The sequence below is a fragment of the Malurus melanocephalus genome, unplaced genomic scaffold (assembly GCF_030028575.1).
Source record: "Malurus melanocephalus ecotype Western Australia unplaced genomic scaffold, MMel_1.1 scaffold_58, whole genome shotgun sequence".
NCBI classification, from domain to species: Eukaryota; Metazoa; Chordata; class Aves; order Passeriformes; family Maluridae; genus Malurus; species Malurus melanocephalus.
In genome coordinates this window covers 2284920-2306358 of record NW_026623290.1, presented here as the reverse complement: position 1 = coordinate 2306358, position 21439 = coordinate 2284920, and the positions used below count along the sequence as shown (strand labels likewise).

Genomic DNA, 21439 nt, shown 5'->3' with positions numbered 1-21439 from the left:
ACACCACCTGTACCACCATATGAAAAGGCACGCTGGTACAAGAAGCAGTAAATAGGAAATGCATTCTCGAAACAAAGGGCAAATAAAGGCCCAAGAGAAGAGTTCTGTTGAATCTCACTGCAGAATTCCCAGAGCACTGCCTGTGATTGAGGACACCAATTCATAGAGAAATTTGCTGCTCAGGTGTCTTGCTGGAAGCAGGACACTACTCAGGAKTTAAAGCACTAGACTCACAAATTAATAGCAAGTTACAGAACAGTCCTGTTTTCTTTTACACCACTGCTGACTTCCAAAAGGCTCCAATTTACATTCACTGAGCAGTCATTTGTAGCTGCTTTAAGGCATTATCATGTCCCAGCAACTTGCTGTGGAGCCAAGAAGAACTGGCAGATTTGAATAGGGGCCCTCAGTCATTAGAGCTCAGCCCAGCTTGCTGGTTGCAGTCAGACATGTCATTTCATCTTACAGCTCACCCTGGCTAAAGCACTGCAGCTGGTTCACATTTGCCAGCACAGCTACATGTGTAGTTACACTCTGACCCAGTTTCATCAGAATGCTTTGAGTTAAAAAAAGGGAATATGGTTAAGGACCAGCAATGCAAGCAGATCTGTAAGGGCAGCGACCTCTTTGTTCCTGTAGCAGCAGAACACACAGCTGTTGCATTTTCAAAACATGGGAGTTCCAACTTCCTCAGCACCAACAGAATCCACACATTTTAAAGCTTTCCACTCATTYCACTGAGCCTCCAGWTTTCTTCCTGCTCACAACTTTAGTWTTAAATTGTAATTTGARGTAGAATGTATACAATGACTTMRTAATAAAAACAAAATACTCACACTGGTGACCAAAGACTTGCATAAGATATTCTCTTAATTCACTTGTCATTTTAATATCTACTATGTTCCTGTCTATTCCTGTTGAACAGCTTTTTATTTTTGTTTCATGCACAGACTTATTTTAGGTTAAAATCAAGTACTTATAGATAGCCCTAGCAGCAACTTTACAAAAGGAYGGAAAGAGTTACCGAAGTCTTTTCTTCACTTCCAATTTTAAGTAGTTAGCAAGTTTGAATCCTTCCATACAAAAATTAAAATATAAATAAAATTTGGACTCTTAAGAAAGCTATATACCAGATTTAAGATGTCAAAAGGATTGTGGGAAAAAAAAAAAAATCACACTAATGGAAAAGAGCCACACACATGAGCGAAAGTGCAAACTCAGAAGGGGCAGATGGACAGAAAAGAGAGAGTTCAGGTCTTAGGAAGGGAAGGAACATTAGCACTTTCATAACTAATCTGAGCCAGACTATCATAAACCCAGGAACACCTGGTATAGACAAAGCCTCCAGTGTTAAAGCATGTACACTGCTCCTRTACTCCAGGTTACACGAGGAACAAGAGAACTTTCACCACAACCTCTTCACTCTTACTAAGCAAGAACAAAGATGCACAGATTCTATACTGGTATCAAGSAGAACAGTAATAATAAGGACTCAGCTTTCCATGCTTGTCTACATACACTATTAATAGATGTTACTTTGAAACTGTAATTACTACTTATGACCACACTTAACCCTTGCAAAGCACGGATTACCAGACCCAGAGATTAACCACTGTAAAAGAGGTGGTACCTCAGACGCTCATTCACCTCATGCAAATGCATCTGATTGCTTGCAGTGACCACTTAAAGTCTATAAACAAAAACAAGAAGTATAAGCAAATTTTTATTACTTAATTTCCAAACTTTCTAGTATAGTCACCACACCAAATAAAGGTCCAATTCCATGATGCTCACTACTCTATTAATTCTAAAAAAACCCCAATAATTAATAAGTGATGTAAGAGGTACATTTTATTACCTAGTAGGAAAAATAATATTTTGTTTATTCTGGATTTTGAAGAGGCAGAGTACAGACAAAAGGATTTTCATGGAAGTGTTGGAATTTCAGAAAGCTGCCACACAGAGCTACTGGAGTGATGCTGGGTTTTTTGCAGGAATGATAACTACTTTTTGCTGGAGCATCTGCTTGAGACACCTAAAAGAGTAAGTGCAGCACTCCTTATAAAGCCTTCAACACTCCCATTTATCATGCATTTCAATTTGAGCCTAAAGCAGCAAAATAGAACCGAAATGCCAAGGATTATCACTGTATATATAATTTAAACCTGTTCATTGGGAGTTCCTAGCTGTTCTAAACYAACACCACAGCACCACTAGAATTAGACCCTTGCATATCACAGTATCCAAACTTCATGAGATTCACAGAAACATTTTTTCCCTCTGACTCAGAAAACTTTAAAGTCTCTTATTTCCCCAACAGCACAATACAGATGTAGGCAACCCCAGTTCATCCAGCAAACTCCAGTCCAGAGCAGCACAGAAATGCTTTCAGAAAGAGCACCACCAGCATGTTCWAAGTTTCTGTCTCTTCAGTGATGACTATCAGAAAATCTAAGCTGACAAAGCTGCCTTTTTGGAGAGGTCAACCTGAATGCAAGTGAAAACAACAAAACAAAACCCACACACATCACAAAAGCCACTTCTTGGGTTCAAGAGAAAAAACAGCAAATAACCCTTGGATCTGGATATGCTTGTTTACAGCGAGCCATGACAGGAACCTTCAATACAGATAACTAGTTAAACATTAAAAGCACTGAGAACAACACAGTAACTATAGTTATTCCGTACAAAGTAAAGAATTTATAAGCAAGTTATAGAGAAAGAAAAGTGAACATGAGAAAAGAGTGTCTCATGTTTCAGGAACCTGGTTTTGACCTGGTATCCCTGAGGTAGGCATGGTGGGAGAAGTTCAAGAAGCMCATCTGAGGAACACAGAGAGGATACTGGCCAGCCACCCCACTGGTCACTCTGTCTATACAAGCCAGAGAAGAGTGTCACACCACCCCCCACCCCCAAATGTGAAGTTGACTTAGTTTAGCCTTCCCAGATCACCCACGATTGAAGGCAGACAGGCACATGTTTGAAGATGCCTGTCTGAKACATGACTGCCACAGAAACCTTACATGAAGTTACACTTGTGACAGAACATGCAGCTACTTTTAAAACTGCCTTTTTAAGAGTGCTTGCTCCAGCATCTCTGCTTGAGGGGAATAAAAATYCTGGAGTTACACCCATTAGAAGAATCAAACCATGTCAGTAATTGCTCATCAGCAGACTGGTGTTGAGCTGCACAAGTAGCAGATATTGCTTGAGGAGCCCTTTTCATTCCTCTGGAGTTTGTGCCATCTCATACCTGTATTTTGGCATTCAGGTGTTGCAGGAATCCTTCATTTGCCCTTCATATTTCTACACAGCCCCATAAATTTAAGGTTTACTTGAAATCTGTCAGATTACAGAAATGCCTTCYTTTAAAATGCTCTATCAAAGATAAAAAAGCTACTCTAAAACAGACCAGACARGGCTGCATTCTGCTTTCTTTGGTATCAGATATTGAAGATGACCATTTCAGAAATCAGAGGTTGTATAAAATTAGAATCAGGAGATTCTAGAATTCTCCAAATCCCTTTAAAAGAGATAGGCCAAAAGGGCCGCAGCAGAGCAACTCCATAAACTATCTTTGCTGTTGTATTTCAAAACAGGTTTGACTTTACACACTGATGAGAAGTAATCTGTAAGAAGGATTCAAACACTTACAAGATTACCCTCATAATTACTGAAAGAATAGATATAGATTCAGTAATCGCTTCTTTTGAGCTTCAGTGAATAAGTAATCTTCTCTCAATACAGCATAAGTTTCACTTATTTTAAGCATATCAAACCCAGAAGAGATAAAAGCCGCTTTAACACGAGTTCCCAAAATAGACAGCTTCTTGTTAACAAAACACCTGTTGCTGAGAACTGACAGTAAGCACAAAACACGTTATAATTTGTTTTTATAAACAGAACTATGTAGAATTTTAATTAGCTTATAATGCCACAGTTCTGTGTGGGCCTAATGTTAAGGGAGCTCCTGCTCTAATATCAGGGTTCCTGTGCGTTAATAAATAAAACAATTTTCATTTCTGGCTAGGGCATCTTGAATTCAGCTTAACTTCCAAGAACACTGTGATTATCATGCATGATGTGTAGTTCTATTTAGAATTATGCACTATGTCTAATTTAAGTGTGCAAAATTATACAATACCCTTACTGTGGTTTGATGGAGAGCTCAACCTAAAGCTAAAGCTTGACCAAAGAAAGAGGGTATGTAAGGACAAGTTTTCAGCAGAAGAGGTGTAAGTACAATGTTCCCTCTGGGAACATTCCTCATCTCTTGCAAATACACTCAAATTTAGYCAAAGGGAATCAAAGGTATTACTTTGTTTTAACCTCAATGCTATTCTAGGGGTTTTTTTTTGCTTTTTTTTTTAATCCCTTAATTATTATTTGAATCACTGGGGAAGCCAGCTTACATGATCCCAAACAAAGCACATATAATATGCAGATGTCTACATACTAAAACTTATCACCCTGCACAAAGCATAGGAAAAGATCACACAGGTGATCAGCAGCTGCCATGCTGGACAACTGCTACTTATCCTTCACTTTAATATACCGTCAAGTTTCACTCAAGACATGAATACACCAACTGGTCACACTCTGAATTTTGCATCTTTCCKTAGTTTCCTCTCAGCTGTCACTTCATATTGCCTGAAACAATSGAATGTGTAAACATTCAACTGCAACCCATACACATGCATTCAATWTCTACTTATATGCAACTGAATGCAATAGTTTCATGATTCAGGTAATTTGGGGCTTTAGGTACCTCTGTCCCGGCATTGCTGGGACAGGAACCGACCTACCCTGAAGACTTCATTCCTCAAAAGCTTGGRTTGGCCCTCGTACCTGGTTTATGGTGCAGCTCTGTGCCAGAATAGTCAAGTTAACAGTGCACACTGCAGTAGGAAGGTGAACTACCAGGTCAGYAACAGAACTGAAATTTAAGGCATGGCCTCTCTTACAGCTTAAGCCAAGCAAAAATGGATAGATCACCAGGAGGTCAGAGTGAGAATGAGCAAGAGTTGCCTTGTGTCAGCTTTAACTATTCAAGTGTCAAGTTAACAGATAAGGGGCTGGGGAATTATCAGAAATTTGTAATGAGGTACTCTCCTTTCTGAAGGTTTCCAAAAGTACACCACTTGCTCAGATGGWGGGGTCACTGCTKAAGAAAAGCTTAAAAAAATACTGGAAGCAACTTGATTGAGRACAACTGGCATTTCTTCCCCCACTGCCATCATGGAACAGAAAATAGTTTTTTACACTTCTTCCCTAAGCCCATACAGAACAGACTGCACATATTTCAGCTTCTTAACTGAGGAGAAAGCCAGAGYTGACAGCTTTCGAGTAAGAGTCTGCATTGCAAACACTGTGTTTTAATCACTAGGGCATCCTTTTTACCCACTAATACTCCAGTTACAACTCTAAACTGCCCTCCTGATAAACAAGTCTGCTATTCATTCTGTTTCCAGACAAGATTCCACCATGTGAGCACACATTTCTAGTACAACGTCTCCCCCATTCACTGTCCAGAACACTTATATCAGCAAGTTAACAACACAATCGCCTGAAAATAGCATGGCTGAGTGCCACTGTCTCCCCACTTATTATTCTGCTACCTTTGTACAGAGTTTTTTCTACAATTCTACATGGAAACATAAAGCCATAAATGGCTTTACAGGAGGGACTTGTAACCMAAAAGGCCAAGCTGTTAAGTAGTGCCATGGGGATTTCCCCTTTTTCCTCAGGCCACATAAACAGAAATTGACATTTTTAGAAGCATTTTGAACAATAATTCCTTAAGTAGATCCAATTTCTCTTTTTAGCCTCTTGCCATAGTGATTGCATTCTGCCAGAGAACAGATTAACACATGACAAAGTAGAAGCACTTTTTAGAGAAAGAAAAGTTCATGATATAAAAGAAAAGTAGACAAACACAGTAAAACGCAGGCCAGATCTCCAATTATTTTGCTTGGCATATTAAAGCAAGTATCACACTTCAGAATGGATAAAAAAAAAGGGGAAAAAATCTGCTCACAGGATACTGAGCTTCAACTGTCAACTAAGTGTGGCTTTCTATCATGATGCTCATTCCCTTCCATTCACAYACTAGGACCAATAAGACTTCTATCAGGAAAAAATGGAAAAAAGAATGAAGTATTTTCTTTTTCATTATGGTACCAGGTCAGAAATGGGAGGGCTATCAGCAAGATCAAGGCCCTTTAGCTTGGCCTAAGGATGCAATCACAGGCACAGCAGCTTCAGCTACGCTGATTCCACAAGTACCATGTCCTTGCTACAGTGTGGACAAAATCCCAGTGCCCTTACACCATCCCCCAAAAATCCCTTCTGGCTCACACCCTTTTGTGAAGGCAAAAATCCCCRCACAACTGTTAAAGAACACATGTAYCCCTTAAATTAAAAATATCTCTAATTTTAACCCATAACCCCAGGGTTTCAAAAACCAACTGTCCCATTTTAGAAGTAACTTGATGCTGCTGAAGGAACCCCAGCAACACTGTAATRCACATTTTACACTGCATATGCCACCCTGTGCAAGCTCACCAGGCTGAGCTTTCATGCCATRCCAAAAAGTTTCWATAAATTCTTCATTTCAGGCCTGACAGTCTGAGAAATTAAGATGTCAGAGCTGCAGCAAGGGCACAGGTATTATTCAGAGCAGACTGATGTTCCAGGCACTCTGATTGYGTAGTGTGGGATCTGAGCCTGAAGACAGAAGGATAAGTAGGTAGCAACTAATCAGGGATTTATTTATATACAGAATGACTAGGTATGAACTTAAGGCCATGGGTCACAGTCACATTATGACTTTGCAGGGTAAAGAGCTAATTCCAGCAGAAAGAGATACCACAGGCAGCAACCAAAAGTTTCACAAACACCAAGTAAGAAAAAAGCAAATATAGGAAGGCAACAAAATCAACCAAGTGACCAGAGTGTGAAATTAGATTTCTTTGTTGTTATACTGGAATAAAAAAAATWAAAGCAAATTACTCCACTGCCATGCACAGAAGTTTTAAGTCACTTTTAAATGCACTCAAAGCACCAAGTTTGACTGGACTTATTAAGGTGACAACAAAGTCATGCYTAGCTGTCACACTGCTCTGCAACAAATCTAACACTCCTTTATCTCAACACTGGTTTCAGTCCCTGCGTGGTTTGTCACAGGCAGGTGACAATTTGTTATACAACTAATAATAATATACTTACCTTGACCTGTTGTTACTAATGCTGCCTTCCTCCTCTCCCAGGATACTTAAGACAAACCCCATGGAAATATGTTGCTATTCAAAACGATTATACTAAACAATTCTAAAGTCTCTCCCTTAAAAAGCATTTCAGGTGAGTCCTTCCATGTTGCCACAAYCTTTTTCCCTTTCTTTGCAAGTTTGCAAGATACCTCACAGGCATTTTACCTGATTCTGAAGGAGAATCAGGGAAAGGAGAGCAATCTCCAAACCTTTCAGATTAACACTCAAAACCACTTTTTTTGCCCCTACCTTGATAATGAGGCAGATCCCAATACAAGGTCATCCTGTTGCATAGAAAAAATTCCAATACATRACAGCATTGCATTAAGGCCTTGATTATGTATGATTTTAGAAAAACATGCTAATTTCACATAAAATTTATACAGGAGGTACTAGAGAAACAACTTTATCCTTCTTTGTAGCATCTGACTTCAAAATTCCGCCCCATCCTTGAAATCARCATGATCAACAACTCATTGAATGTTTTCTTCTGACAATCTAGAGAGAGCCTTCTGTATAAAATGCTTAAATACGTCTAATTTAGGTACAAAATACTACATTTTTGCCTGAAGGATCAGTGGTTCTCTTGCCCAAAACATAATTTAAAACCTTCGGTGGAAYATACCTGCCTTCCTCATGCAATATTCTGCTTTCATCAACACAATTACATTCCATGGCTAACGTATGAATACTGTCCAGCCTCCTGCCTTGTTCAAGCCAAGGGTGAAAACTTCAGGCCTTGCTTAAAAAAAACCACTCGCAATGAAAAATGTTTCATGAGCCAAAACCACCTCACTTCCATCTCAGAAATATCTCCCGTTCGCTCTCATTCCAATTTCATTTTTAAGTTTATATTTGTCTCTCTAATCCTTCACAGAGATAAAGATGCATTAGCATCRTGAATTACAGGACACACTGGCGCAGTGCTGTCTTAAACCCTGGGCTAGTTAAACTGCTGGGGTGGCTGCCAGGGCCTCCCAAGCCAGCCACACTGTTTATAGTTTAGTTCTCCAGATACAGGATTATTACGTTTCAGRCTGACAAATACCATATCCTGAAGGTTAGAGTCCTGTGACACAAATACATCCTGGCAGGGCAGAACAGCTGAGCAGGGGTGGTCTCCAGCACAGAGACAGTCTGAGCTCCTGCAGGATTGCTGAAGCATTAAGTTAAAAGAAGAACTGTGGGTTTAATAAAACTGCTGCTTAGAAAGGAGCTATTTTTAGGAAATACTCAAACGAGTGTGTTCATTTGTCTATGTAATACTCAAAATACTGTCTTAAGTTGATCTAAATGGAGCAGAAGATGGATCAGGTTAGGATTTAACTCAGTTTATCTCTTAATGAATAATTTAATAGCAAAGTTACTTTTCAAAYGAAAAAAMCCYTCAGTTTCTTTCAACAACTGGAGAATGAGCAAAAACCCAACATGATTGAGGAGAAACAGTTTTTGCACTGTCAAAGCTTTGTTTTAGCTAATCTCTGTTTAGCYCAAAAGCCCTATAAACACACTTAGAAGAAGGGATCTGTTAAAAATATATCACCCCACCCCTTCAATTAAGGGCTGAGAAGCTTATGACACATCTGAGAGATCCAACAAGAACAGGGAAGAAAGACTTAATGTTCCTGATACTTATAAAGGTAAAAAAAACAGAAGCAGATTTAAAAATCCCAAACATGTTTCATGCTTATGTTAAATGGATTTTAAACCAAGAACAGATCCCAACTATTTTTCTTCCTTTGTAGGTCATACATAATTAACTGCTTATTTTCACAAAACCTTATTACAGTGTAAACATCACTGGGCAGATGATCTGCCCCACCCAGCRTGAGCTCCACACCACAGGAGAACACACAACTATCTGCTCAGGAGCCCTTGTATCTGCAGGAGAGGGCTGGTCCCCAGCACCAATCTGCCCTGCAACAGCACCCCTGGTCTGATCACACCTCCTCAGCTCACTCCTTTCCTAGCAACTGCCAAAAAACCAGTGAGAGGCCAAAGTCACAGCTAAAACCATGGGCAGGTGTCCCTTTTTGGAAATTGCTGACACTCTTTAGGATAACATTATAGTTCCCCCCCCTCCCTTCTGCCTTGGGCACAGGGCAATTAGCAGAAATGATCACTAAACCACTTGGGAAACAGGGGGAGGAAGAGAAGGGGAAAAGAGCCAGTTGGGTTGGCTCCAGCCACTAGTTCAGAACAATTTGAGTCAGCCTGGTTGACTTGGCCTGCAGTGCTCACAGAACCCACTCTGCTGGGAGCGTGCAGGAGGCCCTGCATGTGGCACAGAGCACCCAACGAGCAGGGGGGATCCAAAGCCCATGTCCCTGTTTTCAGGGGGAACACCTGCCCTCCCTAAGGCTTGGGGTTATTTTACAAAGATCAGCCTCCAAGCAGCACTGAAGAGAACCAGAGTGTGCAGGATAACTACCCCAGCTCATGCTGGGCCACCCACCTCACACTAGGTAGTGCCACCAGAMGGCCAGTGGACTGTAGGGCACAGATGTCCTTTGTCTCAAAAAGGGGAGACWGAATTTGGTCCTGCATTTTGCACACAGGGTTACAGTGGATTTTAAGAATCTCTTATTCACATCAGAGATGTATATTCCATTCTGGCACAAGAAGCAGACACATAAATCCCACAGCACACAACACATTCACAGTGTTTAAGATCTGCAGATGGAGCATGTGCAGGAGAAGGTTTTATGAACAAGAAATGCTGGAACAACCAATCCTCGTGCGGGGACAACACAGGTCCTGCCAGCAACGGCTTTGAATGCAGGCAAGAAACATTTGCTGTAGCCTGAATACAGAAGTTGTACAGCTGTGCCAGCAAAGTGGTGTGTTTATCCTTTAGGGCAGATTTGCTTTCTACAAACAGCCTGCATTGGAACTGTATACATGTAGCGAGAGAGTTGAGCATTTCACTCCTGTGTTAAATAAATCAGGGAAATTAGTCCCAGACAATACATCTTTCTAATTAAGTTGGGGGGCAGAGGGGACCCAAGAAACATGGCTGCTTAGTGATCAAGCAGTAGGAACCAAGTTGCCTCATGTATTTTATCTTGTGCTAAGAAAAAAACAGCTTTTGGCTAAATATAACATTTAGAAGCACACAAATACTTTAGGTGGCTTCCTTTAATTTCAGCAATTCTTACACACATACTCCTGAATTTAGAGAAATTACAGCTAACTCTACTATTCTTCTTGTCCTACSTCATACACCTTATCTAGCCACTTAGGCCTAGCATCACATGGAAGTTAAGAAATTAATATCTAGGTATCTAAACATTTATGTATCCTGGTCCTAGACCCAATACATGAAAACTATCTCAACTTTCAGCTAGAAGACCACATATACTCACTGCATGTTCTAAAATRGTATTTCCAGGGTTTAAATACAACCTAGGACATTTAACAATGCCATAAACAGATAAAGACAGCAAGACTGAATTAGTAATTCAGACCTATAAGTCACTGGCCCGTGGCAAGATGCCARCATGTCAAGACATATATATAAAAGCAATCCATACACAGCATTTTGGAAGAAAACAGAATGGCTCAATACAGAGCTGGAAGAATGAGGTATACTTTCAAAATAACACTTGTTTACATTCAGTAAAGGTCTAAGCAATTGCTTTCCACGGTCATTTGAAAGACTGTTGCTCWATTTTTCACATCCATTCTTCTATCACCATGACTAATCACACAAAACCCATCAAACTTCTTAGACTCAACAAGTATCAGGGACATGAGTATTTCTTTCCAATTCCCAGGAGCAGCTGTATATCAACCCAAGTGATTTTATATAAACCAGGAAATATTTACGTAAAAAAACTGATTTCCCAATCTGAAAGCCTTGTTCTKTATGTGGCCTCATCTAATACATAAAGGGTGACAATTAAAAGAAAGTCTACATTCTCATTAGAACCCCCGTTTCCTGCCTCRCCACTTCCTGCTCTCCTCCCTCTCACCCTATCCCATGCCACCCATGGCAATTCATACTTTTCCTGTTCCTGAAGCCCCTTCAGATGCACAAAGTGTCACTAAAAATACCRTATGTAACTGGTAGAGAAACGGAAAATAATCTTCCCTCAAATAAAACACCTGCTACCATTAGGCAATACAGGTTTCCAGATACCCTGACCAATTCCAAAGCAAAAAAAAAAAAAAAAAAATCCCTACCCCCCTTTTTTTCTCCCTTGGCTGGAAGGGTAATAGCTGCAACACAGAGCAGTAACACTTAATTTTTCCTGCCTGTTTGTAATCAGAGCTCTGACAGACCCAGACACCCCACAAAACTGATTAAAATTGAGAAAAATTGCCATGTTTTACATAGTTTTTACATATCTTTGTTCTAAATGCTAAAGACCTGCGAGACATTCCTCTCATCAAGAACAAATACACAGACAACAGCACAGCAGCCTTCAGTGATACAACAAAGGACAATTTAAGACAAATGACTTGGAGCAAATGCTATCACTGAATAATCCCACAGCAGCTGTCGTAATTAGTTACCTCCAATCTCATCAGAATCAGGGAAGTTAGAGTTAAAATAGAGCTCTCTTCCTGTAACATTGTGTAACTCCAAAACAGCAGCATTATCCTCGCTATTTTAGAATTAACATTTCTCCATAAGATAATGTGGAACCACTCGATTCTTCCACGCCAGAACACCCGGTAAAAGCCGAGAGATGACAAAAGAAACTCGGTCAAGTTTGAGCCTCTCAGTACCTTATTTCCTGTCTAAAGAGCCCTTTTGTTCTGCTTCCCTGCATAAATGTTAATATCCTGCCATCATTAGAGAGCGAACCGACGAAGGAAAGCCCCACGCACATGAACTCCACTGCCCCGGAGGGCGGAACGACGCCACACGACGCGATTAGAACCGCAAAATTCCTACCAACACGATCTCCACAATTTTCTGTTCGCTTCACCCCAGATTAACTTCACTTGGAGCTGCACTTCGGCGCAACCTACCCTGGGCAGCGGGCCCGCCCTCGCGCTCCTATTGGTGGAGGCGGCGGAGTCCCGCCCCGCCGGCCGGGTTCTGSCCGCTGATTGGCGGAGCGGCCTGTCCGTCACGCAAAGAACTTTTCCTCGCTAGCAGGTTAGGCTGGGCGGGCTCGGGCACCCCGGGCGCGCGCTCTTAAAGGGACCGTGCCCCGCTCCCGCCGTGCCAAACCGAGCCGCGGGCGGGCGGACCCCGGCACCGATCCCCGAGCCGGATCCCGGTCCCCGGTCCCCCYGGGCCGCCCGCCCCTCCCGGCGCCTCGCTCCCGGCCGGGGGCTCGGGGGTGGAAGAGAGAAGAACGCCCGCGCGGGCTGGGAACGCTTCTCCCGCGGCAATTACACAACTGCCGCTTGCTCCACTTATGGGATAAAATTAGCTGTGGGTTTGGAGCCCATCCGCGCTTTAAGGGTGACTGGAGTTACCCTGGGAGGCCGAGCACACGATATAAATTAGTAACCCCGGCTAAAAATATATCGGGTCGCCGGTTCCAAAGACTTCCACCCATTTAAAGCATGAGTCAGCAGGAGCTCCGCAGGAAGTGACTGTCTCCATCCCACAAGGTACCAMGGCTTCTGCCAGAAACTTTTTGTGCTTATTCAGGCTTCACTTGACTGAACAAATTTGCAAGATTCTGGTCACGTTGTGACAACAGCGTTTCTCACGGCACAGCTTCCTCTCAGCACTACACAAAAACTGTCCTTTAGATTAAAAGGGTTTCTTAATCCTCAGTGCAAACACAGATATGGTTCCTTATCCATCCATCCAGTGAAAAGACGAGTAAAAACGAAACTAGGCTTAATAAATATTTCACAAGTGCAGCTATGACACCTGGTTCAAGACAATCCTTACCCCATTCCTATCAAGCAACCTTGGGAAGAGCCAGAACCCAGTCAGCGTTSCCTCCTGCACCCACAAGTATCATCATCGTTACACAAGACTTATCTGGRTAGCAAGGTTGCCTTATATAAAATATTTTCATGTGTTTAGTGTAAAATAACTAAAAATATTTTAGTTAGAGGAAGATAAAGCACTTGTCAGCACAAGCACATTTGGGTTGTTTTTGTCGTGTGCGAAGGCAGAGRGGAAAAACTTGTTTCTGGTTCTTGCCACYTTTCCTCTCCCAGTGCYGGAGCTGCCTCCCTTCCCTTACTTCACCCATTACCAASACCACAAAATGGGGATGTKTTAACTTCCTTACCACAGTAATAAAGTCCAAGGCTGTCTAGCACACTGCTTTACTGCAAATACCACAYAACACCAAAAAATATTTACAGCTAAGTCTTCCATGGAGCTGTGATACACCAAAAGAGCATAAAAACACCTTCAGGAAGGACATTTACTTCTGGAAAATGATGAAMTAGCACATTTTGTGTTACCTATTTTAGAGCAACCTATCATAACACAAATCCAAGTAGGCCTGGAAAAGCAGCAGCTGGTTGTATGTTGAGGTGTATGAAGCACTACAAGAACAAAATTAAGAACATCCACATAACTYCCCCCATAATACCTAAAATAAAAGCTGAAAGAAGCAGACCTTAATCCTCGCATCTGAATTCAGTGGCCTGTGAGAGCCAGCACTTCTGGAAGCTGATCTGGGGTCCCCTGAGGATAACTCATACTTGCATGACACTTTTTTTGACTAACCCTTATCTAAGCAATCAAAACCAAGAACACAGTTCACGCAAACAAAACAGACCAGTAAAGTGTCCCTCAAGTATCTCAATAACCAATCTGGGAAAGCTTCAATTTAGAACACATTAACTTTAGGCCCTTAAAAACAGCAGCACAAGTCACAAAWCATATCAACCAAACTGCCAAGTGCTAGAAGACATGACAACCCTGAAGTCAGCGCTGTTGTCTGGGTGCTTTCAAAAGGAGAGGSACGAAAAAACCCAAACCAAACAARTTACTCTGAAAGTTCCCAGCTCTGTATGCTATCCCAGCAGTCTCACCACCTTTAATGGCAATGAAAAATAATTTTTATCATCAAACATCCCACACTTCAGCTCATGTTTCTATCATGCAGGCAACTAGCAGCCCTTATCACTACAAGGGAGATGTTCCATCCCTTTTCCTCCCCACCTCTTCCCCCCCAAGCCCTACAGTCTGGCTGACTCCTGAAACCCTGTACTGGTGCTCATCAGCCCCTTCCACCTGCCTTGAGTCTCTGAGCTGGCAGAAGTTTGGCCAGCCTCTGATAAGCAAGAGTATGGCTTACCCAGAGCAGACAGGGGATGGCAAAGCAGATTCTCCTCCATTGAGCACTGGCCTCCTGGATTTGCTTACCTCATCTCATTTAAAACCAAAACAAACACACATATACACACACAAAACAAAACTGTCACATTAAGAAAGTCCCAGGAGTAATCTGCTATCCTCATGAAAGTGAAGATCCCCACATCATCTGTCAATGGGATATCCAAACTAGATTCATGGTTTATCCTAGGTCAATGGACTAGAAATCATGAGTGAACACATCTGTACCTAAATGTTGAGAATCCATGCATTAAAAATTGCTAYTCAAGTCATTATCCCATGCTGAAGGAAATGTAGTGCAACTAGGCATTAAAAAGTCTAATTTTTAGCCTCAGTCTCTGCAAAAAGCAATCTATTTTCCCCTCTAAACATACGTTCTGGAAAATTGGCACAGGCACATTTTAAGGTTCATGCTCAAGTTAAGCTTTTGCTACTCTTACAATACCTGTAGCAATACAGAAAAGAAAAAAAAAAAAAAAAACAAAACAAAACCAGCAGACTGCAGCTGCAAGAACACTAGGAAGGGAAGGTTTCAGAGTGTTAAAAATCAGTTTGCTGCCATCCAACTTTGCACCAGGACAGTAAGAGAGCACCTGACTCTCATTTGACTGTTGTAATCATGGAACAGCTACAAGCCCATTTGTTCTGTAATCTTACATGTGCAGAAGACAGYAAGTTTGGAGGACTTGACAGCTCAAGAGATCAGGAACAGAGCCTTTCATCTTTAAGTCACCAGTTCAGAGACAAGAATAGTAGTGATCAAAAGCTACGTGTGATGGCTGTTCAGGGATTAGATGAAGAGGTGGTTACTCAATGTCCAGTTTCCAACAGATCAGTGTGAACCACAAGAGCTTTCTTCACTATTTTGCACCTGGTCTTCTGTCCCGAACCCCTTATACTTCCTGAATTCTGTACATGTTAATAAGTAGCAAAGAAACTGATCTGCTGCATACACACACTGAACTGGCATTGGACAAAAGGACTTTACCCTTTGGCTGTCAATTATATCTGCACTACAGCACGTGCTGAATTTTTTATTTWTTATTATTCTAGCTCGGACTTTTAGCTTTYCTTATTACTAGAGACAGCTTTCAAAGTCATATTTAGCTTCCCAAGCCTTTCACACCCTCCAATGCTATGATCCTGTTTATAAACAATAGCTCTCAAACTTGCTGTGTATTTTTCAAAATATATCAGCTTTAAGAGCATGTTAGTGTAGGAATTTGAGAACTTTGTCTCTTACTCCGAGACAATATTATTAAATTTTTTATCAAACCTAAAAGAGCCATTAACTTCACAACAGCCATGTCTACATAAAAGCAGTGGGGAAAAAAAATCACTATGTGAAGAAACAAACATTCCATTTCATATTATGCATTCTTCAATACATCAGTGTGCAGTCTTTGCAAAGTCTGCTAGCAATAGCTCCTTTCCAGCCTGACTTAAGTTYTGAAAGTCTGTAAAAGTACCTGGAATTTCCAGGCTGGATAAGCAAGATRAAAACAAGTTCAGAGTGTATGTTGACTGAAGGTCCCAAGAGCATGGGTTCATTGTCCTGCAACAAACACCACCACCAAAAACAATCTTCTACASAAACCCAACAATACACAGTTCATAGTTCTTGGTAGCACAATACTTCCCGAGAATGAAATTGCTGATGAAAAGCCAAGATCCTAGAAACCTAGCAGGAAACTTATCCTTAGCTGTAACTAAGGAGGCCCTCACACAAAAAGAATTCAACTTGCTATTCCAGGCGTTTGAAGAGAACAACATACCAGACTGATGAGATTTCAGTAATCTTGAACTTTTGAGATTCCTCTTGCTGCCTTCAAACGCAGATGTACTACTGCACTGCAATAATYAGATCTGGAAACAACAAAGAGGTGCACGTGGTAAATACCGAGGTCTGCTGAGTTGTCTGGACAGCAGTACAGCTACACCAGACAGACACATTCCCCTGGATATTTCAGCAACTATCTCAAACCACACAAAGCTTAGCTGACCTGCATGGTAAATCCCATCTCTTTCTMKACTGGCAATAAGCCCTTAACAGAATCATTTGTCCCTGCCCTGTGGCCTCCTGGCCTATAAAGCTGGACACGTGTAATGGGTTTCAATTTCTCAGCAGCTGCCATATGGGTTTGCTTTGGGGTGGTTATTGGTGTTTTTTTKGGGGGTGTGTGGCTTGGTTGGATGCTCTTTTCTTTTAATCAGAACATGGAATTGTATCTTGTACAGCTGCACAACCAAGGCCTCTGSTGATAGATGGATACATCACTTGCTTCAGTCAAAGTCCTTGAAAAAGAATCTAGATATTTTCAAGACACTTCCTTGATATCAGGTATCTCTTGGGTGGAGCAAAAATAAGTATACTACAGTTTCCATTGAATTCAGCATAGTCCAAGTGCATTTATATGTGATCTGTAATACTCSTGTGGTAGCTTAAATCATGTATCTTGAATGCAAGTCACAGCCCATTCAGTATTTAAAAAAAAAGAAGCTGCATAGCAATTAACTGCCAAGAAAATGGAGCCAGAAGTTTGTTATACTTCCAATTCTTTCAGAAATCAGACTGATTAATATAGCTGTTACAAAACGACACACTTTCACAGAAACAGGGATTACCTTTATCTGTAACCATAGCAACTTTTCAGTAGTTTGTGTTAATGCTACTCTCCCTCTGATAACTTGCCACTATCTCTTTCAAGCTATTTGTGTAASGTTTTGAATGTGCCATCTGAGACCATGAGGTAACAAGAAGTTGAAATGTAAATTTACATTCTTCAATCACACTCCTATAAGTATACTATGTCATATACAACATTGTTAATTTTTGCCATAAATTTGTGATTAGTCAAGGAGTAAAATAGTGACAGATTAAAATAAGTTTAACATGATTCACAGGTTTTTAAGACAAACATTTTAAGAGGTATTCTATGAAATACATACAGGAGACAGTTTCTCCAGTAGTGAAGAATATCTTCTCCTCTATCTGCAAAGTAATAAACCCAAGGAATTATGCCACTGACATGTCAGAGACTTTGTTATTCAGCATTATAAGGAAGAAACATCCTCCCAAAATACACTTATTTTGGCCTGAACAAATACAAGGCAGGTCAGAAAAGAGCCAGTCCCCTTGTTCTAAGTTAGGTGATAATAAAGAACAGGTGTAGGTACCTCAGCACTACAAAAAAAATCAGATAAATTCCGAGAGTAAAGTTATAAAAGAGGACAGATGAGAAAGAGACAAAGGAAGGAACTGACATATTTACTTCCTCAATTGTTGACTTACCATCATCCACAGTTMAGAAGAGGATTAGCACTCTATGCAAAAAACTATTTAAGATTATAGAAGAAAAACAAAACCATTTGCTTGTAAGCAGGAGCAAGAAGAGAGCAATTTTTTTTCCCCTGAAGTTCACAGGGCATTTTACCAAGCTGTGCCCTTCTCTTTTCAGTGTAGAGYTTGGCACAGCTAAGATGTGAGCACAGAACTTTAGAAGAGTGAAAGAAACTCGGCACGCTCTTTGCTCTCTGTAACTCTTATGCAATGACACCTATTATAGGACAAGCCTGGACAAACACTCGGGGAATGGACTTCAGAACACAACGGTGCACTTGAAGTCAATCCACGCAGGGGGTGCAGTAACTACCATGGTTTTGCTTAATGCCTCCACATTACATCAGCACAGAGGGTGGAAGCTTCTGTATTTCATCGTTCCTGCTGTTGTTATTAGCAGTACGATAACTGCCCTTTTTATTTTCTAAGGTTACCCAGTCCTAACATCCTGTGGAAACACGAGTGGATGTTCACACCCCTTATCTATCACTCCAGGCTTTTGGCAAAGCCTAGGAGGTAAGTCGGGTTAAATCTCACGAGTTCCTGGGCAAACACCAAAACAACAACAGTAACTTTTCATAAAGCACAACGCAAAAGTACGACAGACCGCGTAAGCGTTAACCCTTGGTTTAACTAAAACAGCAGCACAACACAAACTGCATATTGATCCTCGAACATCCCCGTCCCCACGCCAGCCAAACCTGCTGCACTGGGCTCACCCGAGGGGCAGCGGGGCCCAGCCCAGCCCCGAGCCGACAGGGCACCGCCGCCGGCTGCAGCCCGGCCCCGAAACCCCCGCGGTCCGTGCGAGGAGCGGAGCCAGGCCCGGCCGGCGCAGCGCTGGCGGCGGGCCGCCTATCCTCTCCCTTCCACCCAAGGACACGAGTACAAACACCTCTGCCCCGGGATGGCTCCTGCGCACGCAGCCGCCCGCCGGGGGTGGGGAGAGGAGGACGGAACCACCAAAAAAGGCAGAAAAAGAACCACGGGCCCCGCGCCCGCCGCAGCCCCTCAGCCCCTCGCCCGGCGGCTGCGAGGGTCGGGGATACGAAGGGGGGACCCTCCCCACAACCCCTCCGCCGCTCCCCGGTGCCGGTGGGCGGCCGCCGTTCCCCCGTTCCCCCGCCCCACCGCGGTGCGGAGCCGCGGCCGCAGCCCCGGCCCGGGCGCCCCGGCCCCGCCGCGCTCCCTCACCTGCGCCGGCCCCGCCGCGCCCGCCGGCCCCGCTCGCTCCTCACCAAACTTTTTTTTCCCCTTTCTCCGTGTTTCGTTGCCCTCGGAGTGACGCGGGCGGGCGCTGATTGGCGGAGCGCGGGAAGGGAGGCCGCGGGGAGCGGGAGGCGGCGCTAAGGCCCGCCAGTAATTATAGCGAGGCGACGGCGGCCACGTGAACCAGCGAATGCTATTTAAAGGGACAGCGCCCCCCCCGCCCTCAGGGGTGACCTGAGGCGAACGCGGCGGCGGGAGGGCGAGCGGGCAGCGGCTGCTGCGGACCGCGSCGTCCGCCCTCCTACCCCATAAATAAATTCATTTTGCTGTAAAATACCCGTGGATGTGCCTGCTGCCGCCCCCTCTTGCCCTTCATGTCCGTGAAGGGGAAGATCTCGCCGAGCGGGCTCGCCCGGGGGCTCAGGGCGCTGTGTGGGCTCAGTCCCTCACAGCCCCGTCGCCTTCTGTGGCCCGTGGGCAGGCARCGCTGGGCTTGGAGCCTCTTGTTGTCTATGATGTCACCTGCTTGGTTGTGTTTCCATCTCTCCCTGTGGGGCTCTGAGACAATCCATAACGGCTTCATTACATGCCCACCATTTAGCGCATAATTTTTTTATTTTTTTTTTTTAATTTTTTTAAGACACTCTCCCTATTTCTCACAGCTGGTTGTAGCCCATACCGTGCAAGGAGGTTTTAAAGGTGAGATTTAAGGATGATKGCTTGAAGCAGATAGGAAAGGAGTACAGGATTCCAGGGAGATGAAACAAGGCAAATAAAAGCAGAATTTTATCTGTGGATAGAGTAGAGCAGTGGGCCAAAGCTAGAGAAGCTGCCAGGAGGTGAGTGGAGTTTGCAGAGAGTTTTGGAGGAGGGAAGGAAAAGGCAGTTGAGAARCCGGAGAAGCTGAGAGTGGGTAAAACAATTTCCACTTCATACAATCGCAGAATATACTGAGCTAGAATGGACCCATCAGGATTATTGATTTCTTAGGGGAACTGTGAAGAGATTTAAAATTTGSGGTTTTGAGCAGAGGAAAGCATTGCAAGGGGACACATAAAGATTTCAGCRGAGATAAAGTCCAAGCAGACACTTCCCATTGCCAGAAGCTTGCTATCACCCACACTGTGAGCTGAGTAGATTGATCTGTAAACCTAGCAAAAGCACTTAATGGGAAGAAAATACCTAATTTGTTTGTTTGTTTCAAATATCTGAGCTTGGATCAACACTAGAAAATGCTGGTGCAACCAGCATGGAAGTGCTAGCATARCTTTACAGCTATTTTGGTAGAGATTATTCAGTCTTGGCCATCTTTGCTGATGCAATAGGTTTTCCAAATGCCAGGTTGCATGAGCAGAAGATGACCTGCATTGCATGTGGGTATCACAGCATTCACCACAACATTATTTGGAGCGCTTTCATGGTCTTGGCAGTAATCATAAGGAACTGTGGGGAGTGATGATCACATTCCTCCCAGCCTGTCCATGATCATCATTTTTTAATATGATTTTTCTAAACCTTAAATTCCCTCTGGTTGTTCTCRGACTGCTTTCTGTGTGTCAAGTTTCATCTCGTCATTTGAAATATAAATGAAGAATAATAGGGCAGAACWTCCTCAGTGTTTAGGAAAAGGCCARCTGATTGTTCTGCAGTTGTGAGTGAGCAGCACAACAGCTGGCAGAACAGCAGCGTAAATACAAGGGAAATGCAAACACTGAACAAGACGRACGCCTCCTGCCAGGAGTTACTGACCAGCAACACATGGTGCAACAAATGTTAACTTGAGGCATCAGATGTCAAGGGGGAGCAGCAGAATGTTCAAATGTGATCTTACTCAAGTTGCGGATGACGCTCGTCAGTTCTCATGTGCCGAAATGAGAAAACTCAGTTACAATAATGCTGGAGTAAGTGGGTTTCTTGTTTGGTGCAGTCAGAAGCTGCCACAGCTCAGAAGAGGCCWACAACTTTTAGGAAAATAGGGAACATAAAGTTTATGCCATTTGCATTTAAAAAAAAAAAAAGCCAGTAGTCAAACTGTCTCTGGGGAAGAAAATTCCTAAACAAGATGGCCAGGCTTATTCTTGGGGTAGAATAAAGGATACATTTAAATGTACATGTTGTTCCACTGTGAATGGAAAGCATAATATTGAAGAATTAGTATTYAGTTTTCTGATTTGAGGATCTAGGGACAGATAAGCTAAAAAACCTTACTGAAGTCAAGTAGGATAAGGATTAAGAGGGACGTGTATAACCAGAGAAATGACTAAGGTGTTAACCAYCCAGAGAAGGACATCCTTGGCTCTGAAATCACCTGAAGAAGTCAAAAGTGGCTCTGAGCCAGCAGCTGAAAACAGA

General features: G+C 42.7%; 1 protein-coding gene across 4 annotated transcripts in view; it reads right to left on the bottom strand.

Moving 5' to 3' along the window:
- The window catches only part of ZFAND6 (zinc finger AN1-type containing 6), a 32233-nt gene extending 13047 nt beyond the window's left edge, over window positions 1–19186 (bottom strand). The window contains exons 1-3 of one of the 4 annotated variants that reach the window (XM_057365850.1): window positions 19073–19092; window positions 17488–17530; window positions 16314–16404 (exon numbers count right to left, since the gene is read on the bottom strand). The gene's annotated coding sequence lies outside the window, so the exon portion shown is untranslated. Of the gene's footprint in view, window positions 1–12171; window positions 12249–16313; window positions 16405–17487; window positions 17531–19072 lie in introns of those variants that run through there. The other 3 variants (XM_057365851.1, XM_057365853.1, XM_057365852.1) reach the window with 3 other exon arrangements.
- Window positions 19187–21439: the final 2253 nt, after the last annotated feature.